The 13,880-nt window shown below is 43.2% G+C and overlaps 1 protein-coding gene across 1 annotated transcript in view; it reads left to right on the forward strand.

Annotated features, from left to right (window-relative positions):
• Positions 1-13,880, forward strand: part of PRDM2 (PR/SET domain 2) — a 117,775-nt gene that overhangs the window by 15,764 nt on the left and 88,131 nt on the right.

The raw sequence follows: 13,880 nt of genomic DNA on the forward strand, positions 1-13,880 counted from the left end.
TCGGACTTGAAAATGTTTTGTGTCCCTCATTATCTGAAATTTTGGACACCTTTTTATCATTTATAGGTACTTCTAACTGAAGTCCCAATTTTATTAGGGTGGCCACGTTTAATAAGTTCAGTCCCGTGTTGCATTGAGAGATGTGAAATTTTTGGAATGGATCCTTTTGATTTCTTTTCATTACTTTCTTTTATCAAAAATACGTTTATTTTAATGTGGAGGACCATACATCATAAAAAATGAATCTGGCGAACACATGGGGCACATGGTTTCTATTATTTTGCAACTTGCAGATTTACTGACATGCTTTTGAAGCCAAATTATTTTTGAAATGGTGGGATGGGGGAGGGGAAAAGAGAACAGAGTGGATTTTCATAGTCCTTGTTCATCAAAGTTATGTGCATATATATGTCATACGTTTCATTTATTTTTCTCTCTGAAGACTGATTGCATATATATATGTGAACCTGGTCACCCAAAGGAACTTGCTTTTCTCCCGCCTAGGAACTGTTGTTAGAAGAGCCTCAGGGTTCTGGGTTAGAACGATTGTGAATGTTTCCAGAGTGGAATCCAAATATTGACATTGCTTTTGGGGCACCACTGTTCAGCAGTCAGTTATTTCAGGTGGCTACAACTTTACCTGTAGGCTTAATAAGGCTTTAATTCTTACACCGTATTTGGCTGCTCGGATTTTATTTCTAACGTCTTTTGACCTGCTTGACACCTCACACTTTCGCTCTGTGGTTCCTTTTATATCAGGTGACCTTGTTGTGTTTAGAGAAAGCCCACATGCCATTCAAAAGAGTTGTAGTCATAACCTTTTCTTGTTTTGGCTCTTTTGCAATTTCATTTTGTTTTTGACAAGTTTTAATATCAGATCTGCAGAAGACTGCCTTTGATGCCAAATGCCAAATATCAGTGGAAAAGTGTCCTCTTATGTTTCTAATGGTTAGCACATTTCTGATTTGGATGTAATTTAAGTGGTCTGGTAGTAATGAAACTTTTATTTGGATTATAAAAATTGTCTACTTTTTATGAGTAAAATTTTCAGCATCTTTAGTTCTATTTTCCTTATCTGAGGGATTTTAGTTGCATGATGTTATTATGTCATGGCATAAAATCGATGAGTGTTTTTCAACAACTGTCTCAGTAATTCTTACCAGTTAAGAATTGTTTCAGGACGTTTTATGTTTTTCCTCTTATATTTATTCTCATTTTCAACCAGTGAAAAATGAGCAATCAGTGCTTCAGAAACTTGAAAGCAACTACAAAAATTTGGGTATTAAAAAAGTTTTAACTTGAACCAGATTGATTTTTTTTTTTTAAGCTTATTTATTTTTAAACAATCTCTGTACCCAGCGTGGGGCTTGAACTCACGACCCTGAGATCAAGAGCCTTATGCTCCACCAACTGAGCCAGCCAGCCAGGCACACCTGAACCAGATTGATTTTTTTTTTTTTTTCTTTTAAGTAGGCTCCATCCCTAGTATGGAGCCCAAAGCAGGGCTCGAACTCATGACCCTGAGATCATGACATGAGCTGGAGCCAAGAGTCAGATGCTTACCTGACTGAGCCTCCCAGGCGCCCCTGAACCAGATTGATTTTTAATTAAAATCTTAATGGTGATGTTACGGTCAGATTATTCTCTCTAGGGACTGAGCAGCCGTGCTTAGATGAATTTTAGCAGTTAGCATTCAGATCTATCTCTTACGGTGGGCATGGTCTTGAAGGCAGTAGCACAGTGTCATTCATTCATATGTGTGTGCTGGTTGAGGTTTAGGGACTGAATGATCCCCAGAGTGAGCAGACCATATTGTTTGCAAACGGGTTCTTTAGGGGAAACAGCAGACTCGGAAGTCTCATGGTATTTTAAGAGCTGACTACTGAAGCAGTGTTCTGAACTGCTCAGTCTTAGACCAGTGTTGTTCCATGTTCCAAGCGGCTCCTGGTGCGGTAGCTCCCCAGGCTCTCTCTCCTACCCCAGCTCCGGGCTCCACAAAGCCTCTAGGTGCACATGTTCTTTGTCCTTCCTTCCCTTCTCCTTTGTTCTCTACTCAACACTTACCCCTTCTCTTACCGTCCCAGCCTAGAACTCCGCTTGCTTTGCCTGTGAGCCTTTTTTCCTTCCAGCTTGGTCCAGGCCTGGTTGGCAGGCAAGAGGAGAGCCACTCTGCTCTTCTACTTCATTCTCCCATTTTCTTTTCTCTCCATTGTAAATCACAGATACCCTTGCCTTGCTTCATTCGCATTCCACACCCACCCCAATATTTAAGTTTGGAGATGTTCTTATTTTCCTCCCTTTTCCCCCCTAGATTTACCTAGGAGAATCCAAACCTTTATAAATTACTTTCTCATTGAATAAAGAGTTTAGAGTGCTTACTTTATAGAATATCAAGGGTGAGCAAAGTTCCATAATTTGAATATGCTCATGGTAGTTTTAAAATAGATACGTTGGAGTTTACTACCACTTCCTGTCTACTGAGTACTTAACCAACATGCCAGGCACTCCGTTAAGTATTGCACACGTTATTTTCTCACTCATTTAGTCTTTGCGACCATTCTCTGAAGTGTAGGTTTTACCTCCATTTTATGGATGAAGACATGAAGGCCCAGAGAGGTGGCCATGGCTTGCCCATGACAACTCAAACAGTACGGGATAGAGCTCTGATTCACACCCTCGCTTGTCAGATTCCAAGGCTCAGTTCTTGGCCGCCTTGCTATACTGATGTATCAGTAGGATAAGCTGCGTTACGCTGTGCCAACAAGCAAGCAGCTCTGAAATCTCAGGGGCTTAATGCGGCATCCTTTTATTTCATGTTCTTTCTGCGCATCCTGTGTGAGTCCACTGTTGGAGTTGCTCAAGAACCAGAGACGATGAAGGCTTTGCGTCAATATACATCACTTCTACTCATATTTAATTAGCCTGAGGTCATCATATGGCCACATCTAACTTAAAACAAGGGTGTTAGGTGCTGGCTGGGGTGCGGGGGCGGGGGGCAGTGCAATCCTGTCAGGTGCCTGGGAGGAGAGGAGAACTGTAGTATTTTGGGTATAGCCTCAGTGATTTTTCCCCAGCTCTAGTGAGATATAATTGACATGGAGCATTGTGTAAGTTTTAACCCTAATGAGATAATACAACTGTCTTGGTTTCTGATTTGAGTCACAGTCAGGTTATTTTTTTTTAAAACAATCTTTGGGTAACTCAAGTTGTTCCTGATATTTGAAACTTTCTGTCAACATAGTAGCTTATGATTGCAGCATCTCTCCATCCTGATCCGTGATCTAAAGTCTTGCCAGTAGCCTGTAGCGGAACAATTTAGCAACTTAGCCTTCCAGACTTTTAAAAAGTTTTATGTAGTAAAATAGCAAAAGCAGTTTTTAATCACTGGATGCTGCAGATCCAACCTGAGAACTGTGATAAGCCATCCATAGTTGCATTATCTTCGCTGTTCTGGATGTTCATTTGTTCCCTCATTGTTCCTGTGTACACTGCACCCCAGCATGTTGTGGATTCTGCAGTGAACCAGACAGGGGCTCTGCCCTGCCGCTTACCTAGTCAGAGACAGTTGAAAAGCAGAAGAGGAGACAATTTCAGGTCGTGAAAAGCGCCTTGCAGACAGTGAAACCTGGTGGTGTGGTAAAGAATGATGAATGAAGGCAGGGGAGGGTTCTTTGGATTCCACGGTCAGGGAAGGCTGTTCTGAAGAGGTGACTAACAATGAAAACAGAGACTCAAGTGATCACCAACAATCAGATATATGAAGATCCAGGGAAAGAAAAATCTCGGTAGAGTGAGCCAATAAGTGAGTGCAAAGGCCCTGAGGTGGGAGTTCAAGGGCACAGGCAGAACAGGCTGGGGGCTGGAGCTTGGCAAGCATCAGGGACTCTGGGACAAGATGAAGTTGGGGAGGGGCAGGGGTCAGATTCATAGAGCCTTAAGGGCCATAGAAAGAAGTTTATATTTTATTCAAATTGCAGTGGAAAGCCTCTGGACAGTGACATCTGTATTCCATTTTTTAGAGCATCACCTTTATCTTTATTGGGAATGAGGATAGCAATATGCTTATTATTCAGATTAACACCGTATTTGAGGATAGTTTCTTCAGTTGGACAATTTAATGGGCCTGCCAGCTTTTTGAAAGTGGGTGCTCTTTTATGTGTTTCGGAACTGTTTGATATATTTGTTTTCCAGAGACAGTGTGAAGGTTTTCTTGTTTTGTGTCCTCATCGCTTTATTGTTACTACAGTCATACTCATTCCTTAACCAAACACAATTTAATGCTGTTTCAATAAACTGAAGCTTGTTTCATCCCCCTTTCCCCATTGTTTGCTCCCAGAATAGTAGCTAAGAGTCTTGTTTGCAAGTTTAAACAAAGAAGAGTGGTTCATAGAATTTAAAAGTATTAGCACTCTGCTTCTCGGATACCTTTTGCTGCTAACAGCAATTAACTGTGGTGATTATCATTAGTCTGTTGCAGAATAATATGATCTTAGTGTGAATATACTGTGACACATTCTCAGTGCGAACCCATGTTCAATCTGATCTCTTCTGCCAACCACTGCTGTCGCTCTCCAGTGTTTTAAGTTGAATATTTAAGAAACTAGGTGCTTTAATTAAATAGATTACAACAGATACAATAATTTATGGTCGTTTTCTGGGTGGAGTATGTAAAAAGAGGTACTGATATAAATTTAAATGAAATACCAGTAAAACTTGCTTATGTTTATATTTTTAAAAATAAAGACATTCGTGTGTATAGGCTATCTCAGATGGTACGTGCAGCCTCGTCACAGCGGCCAATGCCAGGGTCATGCTACGTGGTGCTGTGTAGTGGAGTTAGCCTCCTGATTCCAGGGGTATCTATCTTAAGAGGTGGGGGGGGGTGTAGGGATTGGAGCAGGCTGGTTCTAAGGCTACCGTGTGCCTGGAGCAGAGCAGATGAGGGAGGAATGAGTGGGCAGAGAGGTGTGCACTCAGCTCGTGGTCACTGTAAAGATCAGAGTAGACTTTGCCTGGGGAGATGGGAAATTTGTTGGAGGGTTTGAGCAGAGGAATGCTTGAGTTGGGTCAGAAAAAAGTCTTGAAAGAAAAAAATGTTTTTTTTCTTGGCATCAGTATTTTTATCCTTTATTTTCTGGGACCATTAAAGTTTCATTTGAACATGATTTAAATAGGAGAGTGTAGAAGTCATTTACTTTTTTTCACTTTACAGATTTTATTTATTTGAGAGAGAGAGAAAGCTGGAGGGAGAGGGAGAGAGAATCTGAAGTAGACTCCACACTGAGTGCAGAGCCTGATGTGGGGTTCAACCCCATGACCTGAACCGAAACCAAGAGTTGGATGCTTAACCGACTAAGCCACCCATGTGCCCCTATTTTACTTTAAAAACCAACTTTGAGGTATAATTTTTGTGTATTAAAAAGTACTCATTTGAAGTGTATAAGTCTTAAGTTTGACACGTACCTACATCCACTGCTCTCAAGATGTAGAATACTTCCACTGCCCCGAAAGGTCTTTCTCGCTGCTCTGCCGTTAGTATTACTCCCCCCAGCCCCTGCTCTGGGCAAGCACTGATTGGCTTTCTGTCCCTGTGGGTTGGTTTTTCCTGTGTTTCACATGAGTGGAATCATTAGCACTTGCTCTTTGGTGTTCGTCTCCTTGTGAGCAGTATAGTGTTTTTTAGATTCATTCATGTTATTGTAGATATCAGTAATTTATTCCTTTCACGGAGGATATTTTATGGGGGACCATCTGACCGTGGAGGTAAATCTGTTTATAATTGTATTTCTAAAGATTGGGTGAAATCTTGGATGGCTTTCTAGCCTTCGTTTTAGATTATCTTCCTTTTTCCTTGTGCTAGATCGATCGATCGATCTATCTATCTATATCTATAGGTATAAAATACATAAGGTATAAAAAATTGAAACCACTTTTGCTATTTTACCATATTATTAATATAAAATTACATAATTATAAATGCAAATTTGATTTTTCAGACTTTTTAAAAAGAGACTTCCTACTAAGTAAGGTGATTCCTGTGTGTTAGGACTTAAACCTCAATTAAGGAACGTACAGTTTAGAAAATTAACATGCTTAATGATGGTGGCACTTAAATCTCATTTTGAATCATGTTTTCTTCTAGATAAATTAGCAATTTTTATGAGATCTGGGGCCTTGTCTTTCTGAATGAAAATATATTATTTCTGAAATTTGAAAGAGAATTAGCAACTTGGATGACATTTCCTTAAATAACTGTGGAAGGAACTGTGGCGAGAAGGCTTATATTTTTTGTTATTCTGATATTAATGCTTTGATAGAGAAAGAGGTTATAGGATTGTTTAGCTCTTCCTCACCTTTGCTGTCTGGTGACTCACATTCCACCTTCAGTCCTGGCTTGGCCACTCCATCTGTGTGACCTTGGGCAAGTCCCTTGACCCCTTAGTATTTGCTCTCTTACCTGTTAAATAGACATAGTAGTGGTGGCCACCCCATGCGGTTGTGGTCAAATGAGTTGATAAACGTAAAGGCCAGTACCTGGCATATGGGAAACACTGTGCAAGTGTCATCGTCATCATCGTTATTATTTTCAGCTAGTGACCAAGTGTGGATTCTGCCCAATAACATACTTGCTAAGCACTGTTAGTGCTTTAGTTCAGACCAAGGCGTTGCTTGTGTGGACTGTCACAGAAACACCCGCATTGACCTCAAACCCCCTCATTGCTGACCGTGTCTCTCCCCCTGGGACCGTTCTCTCTCTATAGGCCTTGAGTTTTGTATTCATACAATAACATAAACCTGGCCACACAGGAAGTCAGAAAAGTGGGCCGTTACCATGAGTTGTTTGGAACATCTTCATGGGTGAACTAGGGTTTGAACTTGACCTGGAAGGCTGTAGAAAATACCCACCGGTCAGAAGAATTGAGGGCAAGAAGGATCAGTGGTGTGGGAGCCCTGTCAGCTGAAAACCTGGCCTGTGAAAGACCTCAAGGAGTTAGGAGGACCTCCAGAGAGTGGCGCCCGTAGGGACCGGGGACGACCTTTAAGAGTAAAATTGGGATTTTTCTGTGATTTCTTCCAGGAGAATTTTTTTTTTCCCTTAAAGCTGTAGATAGACCAAACAAACTCCATTTGACTTGAAAGGCTGTGGCTCCATAGTTTGCTGACGTGGAGGAAGGTGGTGTGAGATTTGACAGCTGTCTCAGCAATAACAGACTCACTAGGAGGCAGTAGAACCCTCATTCTGGACAAAGGGAGTGGCTGTGTCAGGTTGAGAAGAGCTCTCAGGTACCCAATCTACTTTGCCTCTCTCGAACCCTGAAAGACTCTGAAACCAGTAGAGTAACTACTGGGTTTTATTTCAAAAGTTTTTAAAAAGACTTCTGAACCAGATGCTTTTTAGAATGATTAATCAAGAAGGCAGAGGGGTTTGGAGAAGGTGAATATAGAAGAGACTGGAAACCAGAAAACCATCCCATCACATCTTGTCAGCCTCCTGCCCAAGACCCTTTAGTGGTGCCCTGCCGCTCTCCAGATGCACTCCAGTGTCTCCGCCCCGGTGTTCACGGTTCTGCAGGTTCTGCTTTCTCCCTGGCTCGCTCTGACCCAGCCACAATGGTCTCATTTTGTTCCTGAACATGCCAAGCCCTTTGTCTCCTCAGGATTTCCCGCATGGCCATTCCCATCTCTCAAGTCCAAGTGTCAGTGTGTGTGTGTGATCTTCCCTAAGATGCCCCCCCCCGCCCCCCTTCCCACAGCTACCCTAACTAGGACAGTGTCCCCTCCTTATCTGTTTATCACACTCTTTATTTCACGGGTCCCAGGGGGACACCCCATCAGGCGGGCAGAACCTGTCTTGTCCTCGCTGCTGCTTTCCTCAGGCAGCGCAGTGCTGGCTCATGGGGCACGCGTTGGACATGTGTAGGATGCGGAGATTGCTGGGTTATTTCCGATTGGAAGGATGATGGAAGCAGTGGGAATTGGAGAAAGGGCTAGGGTACGACAGTACTGCGAGCTCCCCAGCAGCATTGGACTGTGGACATCTCCCGCTTCCTCGAACCTTTTCCCCAGCCTTCCTGACATCCTGTTCTTGGTGCCCCTTCTGCCTCTGTGACGCTGCTTCTGGCCTTGTCTTCCACTCTTAGATGGTGGCTTCCTGAGGGCTTTGTCCTTGCTTGCGTCTCGGTCTCTGATCTCATCCGCTCCCCCGGACCCCATTGCCAGTCGTGTCTGCGCCCTCGTACAGTCATCTCTGTGCGCCCAGACTGCATGGCACTTGACTGCCGGATACGCATTTGTTTCCAGCAGCCACCGCTCAGAGCGAGGCATCCTGTGCCAGGCACCTGGTGCAGTGATGAGTGACCTAGAACCTGCCCCCTGTGTCTGCAGCCTAAACTTGCCTCTGGCGGAGAGGCCATTAAAGAAGCCAGCCAGTCAGTGCTTACAAAGTGCAGAGTGCCCCGAGACGTGGAGAGTGTGCTAACGGAGCCTTGGGGGCAACCCTGCTCCTAGGACGGTGAGGACAGCCTTCCTTAGAGTAGGGCGGGGGCCTCGGGCGCCCCGGTGGGTCTGGTCGTGTGGGGTCTTGGCCCCACCATGCCAGCGCTTCACGTAAAGGGGAGCAACTCTCTGCTGCTTTTCTTTCGCACCCGTGCAGGAGCTTGAAAGGGGCGCAGACAAGAAGTTGCCTTTAATTGCCTTTGAAGCTACTTATCCCAATTTATTCTGTTATATTTTCCTTGTTCTCCTTTAGTGATTCACAGTGAAACCCTTAACCTGAAAACCCCCCCTTGTGCCCGTAGGGAGCAGCCCCTCCAGTTGTAGGGGAGAAGGAGGGTGGAGGCAGGACGCGGATGTGTGGGCCCGGCCCTCCTTCCTCGATTTCCTGTTGGGTCCCTACATTCTCTCCATGTGGTCTCAGAATCTCTCTTGTTCTCTGCTTCTCAAGCCTGAGATGGGAGATGCCCGAGGAGCAGAGGCGGTCTGTTCGTGCAGCAGTCCTTCAGCTTTTTGTCGATGAGGATTAGATCAGTGGATATTTACCATGTTAGAAATGGAAACACATTTGGTTTTTTAAAGCTTAATTTGGGGCTTGAGCTCAAAGACTTCGAGATCAAGAGTCACATGCTCTCCCGACTGAGCCAGCCAGGCACCCCCTGAAACAAAAATGTTAATTGGAAGTATAGAATCACAGGAAGTTGCAAAAGTAGTGCAGAGAGTCCCTTGGACTCTTCTTCACTCAGCTTTACCCAGTGGTGTAACATCTTTATTATAGTCTCAGAATCAGGAAATAGACCTAGTTCAGGAGTTAGTTAGACTACAGGCTTCATTCATAAATCAGAAAATTTTAAAAACACAAGATCAGAAGCTACTTATCCCAGCCAGTCCACATCCATTAGCTAGTGGAATGGATGACATCATCACTTGTCACGACCCCCGGAAGACTCCCCTCTACACACCTGAGGATGAAAAGGGCAAATGACATCTCAGCGTTATTGTAAAAGTAACCCTGACCTCGTGGACCCCCGACAGGTGGCCCTAGATGATCGTGCGAGGCCCCACTGGCTTAGTGGTTGGAATGTGGACTCTGGAGTCCATCTGGATTTTGTCTTGGCTCTGCTGCTTTAAAGTCACGTAGCTTGGGATAGTTACTTGACAGGACAGCTCTGTGGCATAGTATTTGAGAATCTAGACCCCGAAGCCTGACTATTTGGGTTTAAGTGCTAGCTCCGCCACTTACTGGCTGTGACTGTGGGCAGGTTTCAGTTTCATCTGGAAAGTGGAAGTACCCACGATCAGAGTGGTGGGGCAAGGATTAAATGAGGTGATGCATAGAAAGAGCTTGGAATCGTGTCTGAGTGGGATCCTGAGTATCCATCCATGTTAGCTGTGATTTTTGTGAGGTAAGACAGGAAAGATGGTTAGCCCAGAGCTTGGCTCAGAGGAAGGAGTAAATGTCCTGCTCCTGAAGGTGCTCCCACCATCCAGCCTGGGGAGGTCATCCAGGGCCAAAGGGAAGGTATTAGGTATTAGGGAAAGGAGAAGAGAGCTTGTCTAAAGAGCTCCGTGAGGAGGGGGCCTGGATCAGCTTTATTCACCATCATATCTTCACTGCCCAGCGCGGTGCCAGCCTGGAGCTGACTCTCAGGAAATGTTTGTTAGTGATCGAGGGAGGGACTGGATGAATGAAAGACAACTGCTCCTGGCCATGAGTTGGGGAGGGGAGGCGAGGGAAGGGGGTATTGACTTTCTCTGAGTTTGAGTTAGGAAGTTGGAGACATTGATTTAATGAAGATCAACTGATAATAACTGAGTAACTTACTAAATTAGCTTAAATTTAATACATTAGATTTAACCTACGCTGCTCCAGATCAGTTCACTGATATGTGTTTGGAGGCTATACTTCACTGAGCAGTGAAATAACGAGTTCTTATGTTTCCTGTTACATAAAAGGAAAGCAGAGAAGTCCTTGTAATGTCCTCTGTGCTTACCACAGTGATCAATGTCAGAAACCCTTGAAACGGGAACGTGCCTTTATTTCGGAATAGCAAGGATGGGGTGCTGGTGGGCTGTTGGCCACCCCAGAGGAAGGAGCAGCCAAGGTTCCTTCGTGGAGCTTGCAGTTTGGCCTCTGGTTGGTCACCTTCTACTCCTCATAGTCTGTGCAGTTCAGCAGGTGATTGACTTCTCAGGCACTTCCCCTGCCTTCCTCTCCTACCTCAGCTCCATGTGCTTTTCCCTCACCTTCTCTGCCCCAGACAGATTGGTCTTTTTTGCCTGTCTGTTCTCTGAGCACACCAAGCTTGCTGGATTACCAGTGCCCTTGCTGATTAACCTTTCTGGGCGTGTTTGCCCTCCATACTCTCACACAATGCCCTTCCCATTTCTAGAGAGGTCTTCTGGAAGCACTCCGTCTGTCTAAAATAGCACCCTTTCCATCTGCATCACTGTGTCCCCTTCTTGTGCTTGAGTTTTCTTCAGAGCATCAATAAGTACCAGGCATTATATATCCTTGCTTGATTTTGTCTGTCTTCCTCACTAGAGTGACACATTGTTTTTTTCTTTAAATTTTTATTGTTATGTTAATCACCGTACATTACATCATTAGTTTTTGATGCAGTGTTCCATGATTCATTGTTTGTGTATAACACCCAGTGCTCCACGCAGAACGTGCCCTCTTTAATACCCATCACCAGGCTAACCCATCCCCCCACCCCCCTCCCCTCTAGAACCCTCAGTTTGTTTTTCAGAGTCCATCCTAGAGCGACACATTGTTAAGGCAAATGAGTTGCTTAAAACATTGCCTGGCCCGTTGAAGGCACTCAGAAATTGAGTAGATGCTACAATTTCTTTTAGAAAAAAATTAATCTGGGGAATATTCCCAGGATCAAATTGTGATCTTTAGTGTAAGAACCAAGATGACCTTGTTTAGAGTATGATATTATATCTAATATTATAAGGATATTCATGTGTGTGTGTGTGTGTGTGTGTGTGTGTGTGTGTGTGTGAATGAGATCCCAGTTTGTAAGTGTGTGGGGGAGAGAAATCTTCTCTTAAAAATTATTTTCTTCCAAAGATTTACTTGTAAATTGGCTGCTTGGAATTGAGAGCATATGTCACATTGTCTAAAAAAGAATTCTTTTATTGACCTAGAAATATGCCTACCTCAAATTCAAGAAATTCAGGCACACATGGAAAAAATGCTTTCTGATTGATGACCCTGCTATTTTGTTTATTTCTAGCCTTCCTTTTTCTAAAAAAAGATTAAGTCCCTTTACAAGAATTGTGTATTCATTCAAGTATTTAAGTGACACCAAACATGTCATGTCTACTGCTAAACACTGGGAATGCAACGTTGAATAAGATAGACGCCATCTGTCTTCATTGTCGTTTATCAGGGGCGGTACATTAAACACATAATTATACAAATAATTACTTAAAATTGTGGTAAGAGCTGTGAAGGAAAAATAAGGAAAAGGAGAGGCAGTTTCCAGCCATAGGCACTGCTGCTGGAAAGGGGAGAGGAAATTCCTGCAGCTGGCCAGGGTTGACTTGGTGTGGTTTGAGGTCCTTGAATTTTAGTTGTCTTATGCGAAGGATACTAACATAAACAGAAAAAAGCTTTCTTCCACTAGTTAAATGAGTCCAAATTTAAAAACATGGGCTCACTGAAAGCAGGTAAATAAGTGCATAGGAATTTGTCCGATCTTTTTCCAGTGGCAGCTCTGCTGAGGTCTTTTATATTCATAGGTGTATCAGAAACGTAAACGTACGTGGTCTCCATATTACCCTCAAGTTACAAATTGCCTGTGGGAATGTCAGCCATCTCCTTCTGACACTTCTATGGAAGTTTGGAGGTTTTAGGGCACAGGTTCTCAGATTATATTCCGCAGAATATTTTTTTTTCTAGCTTTATTGAGGTATAATTGACAAATTATAAGATATTTAAAGTGTATGTCGTGGTATTTCGATATATGCAACCATCTAGTTAATTAACACATCCATCATCTCTCATATTTATCTTCTTTGGTGAGAACATCTAAGTTCTACTCTCTTAGAAAATTTCAGTGCTATAATACAGTGCTATCAACTATAGTTAACCATGTTTTACATTAGATTCTCAGACCATATCCAGGAGAATCTTAACTGGAAATGGTGCAGTGGTTATGAACTTGGGCTCAGGGTCAGACAGACAGAGGTTCACATCCTGACCTTGAGCAATTTAGACAACTTCCCTAAGCTTCAGTTTCTTTCATTGTGTGTGTGTGTTGGGGGATGGTGAGGGTTGGGGGGAAGCCGGGGGTGGGGGCTGCAGTGCCAGTCCCTGCCCCTTGCGCTGTTTGGAGTAAATGCCATCATGCGTGGAAGACTGTTAGTACAGTGCCTTGCACTGAGGCCCCAAGGAAATATTAGCTTGTTAGTCCTAGTGCCTGGAAGGATCGGTTAGAGTAGCTGACACACTGTCTTTTCAGAGCTCTTGGGGAAGTTAAATGGTGTCAAATCCTTTTAAATCTTAGAATAAGGTCCCATCTGAGGAAGGAGAAGAAAACTCCCTCACTCTGCTTTTTAATGGGCACGTGCTGATAGGATTCGGAGTTTTGGCTAAGTACTTCTTAATATTGCTTAATTTATCAGTGTTTAATTACTATGTAGCCTAGGATACCGACTACCAGTTTAATACCTTTTCCTCCATTGGAAAAAAAATTATTCATGTTGCCAAAAAAACCATTTATAGATTAAAGTTTTAAAAATGGAGGTACTATATTTAAAAGTGAGACATTTGTGTGCTAAATTTATTCACATTTTAGCTAATTAAAAATACCATAAGACCCATTTTCTGGGGGCAGTTTTGATATTCCCATGTTTTCGGAGGCATTTAACTTGTGCTTGGTGACATTGTCAGGACCAAGCTGTAGCTCCAGCAGGATCAAAGCATTTGTGCTTCTGAAGGGTCCCCAGTCGGCTTTGCCCTGTTGGAGAAATGAATCTCAGTCTGTAGATGCCCACTTGTGCGCATTCCAGCTCAGAGCAGACCAGAGAGCAGACTTTCATAATGAGTTGCTCATTGCCATGGGATTTATTTCTCTTGAAGCAGCCTATTGATACTAAAAAAAGAAAAAAAGCAAAATGTTGGGAGTACACAAATTAGGATGATATTCTCATCTTTACACAAAATATTCTTAGATCTGTAAGAGCTTCATTGTAGGAAAATTAACCTCTTTAGGTTAGAGTTTGCTTTTTGCCTACTTTGCTTTCTTTGAAAGTCCTTGAGAAATGATTCCCTTGCAGTGAAATAAAAAACACCTAGACTATAGAACCCATCGTTCTTAGTGGTGTTGTGATATGCACATCAGTTCTTTGGGGTATATGGGATAAGAGTTAAA

The sequence above is a fragment of the Zalophus californianus genome, chromosome 4, assembly GCF_009762305.2.
Source record: "Zalophus californianus isolate mZalCal1 chromosome 4, mZalCal1.pri.v2, whole genome shotgun sequence".
NCBI lineage: Eukaryota > Metazoa > Chordata > Mammalia > Carnivora > Otariidae > Zalophus > Zalophus californianus.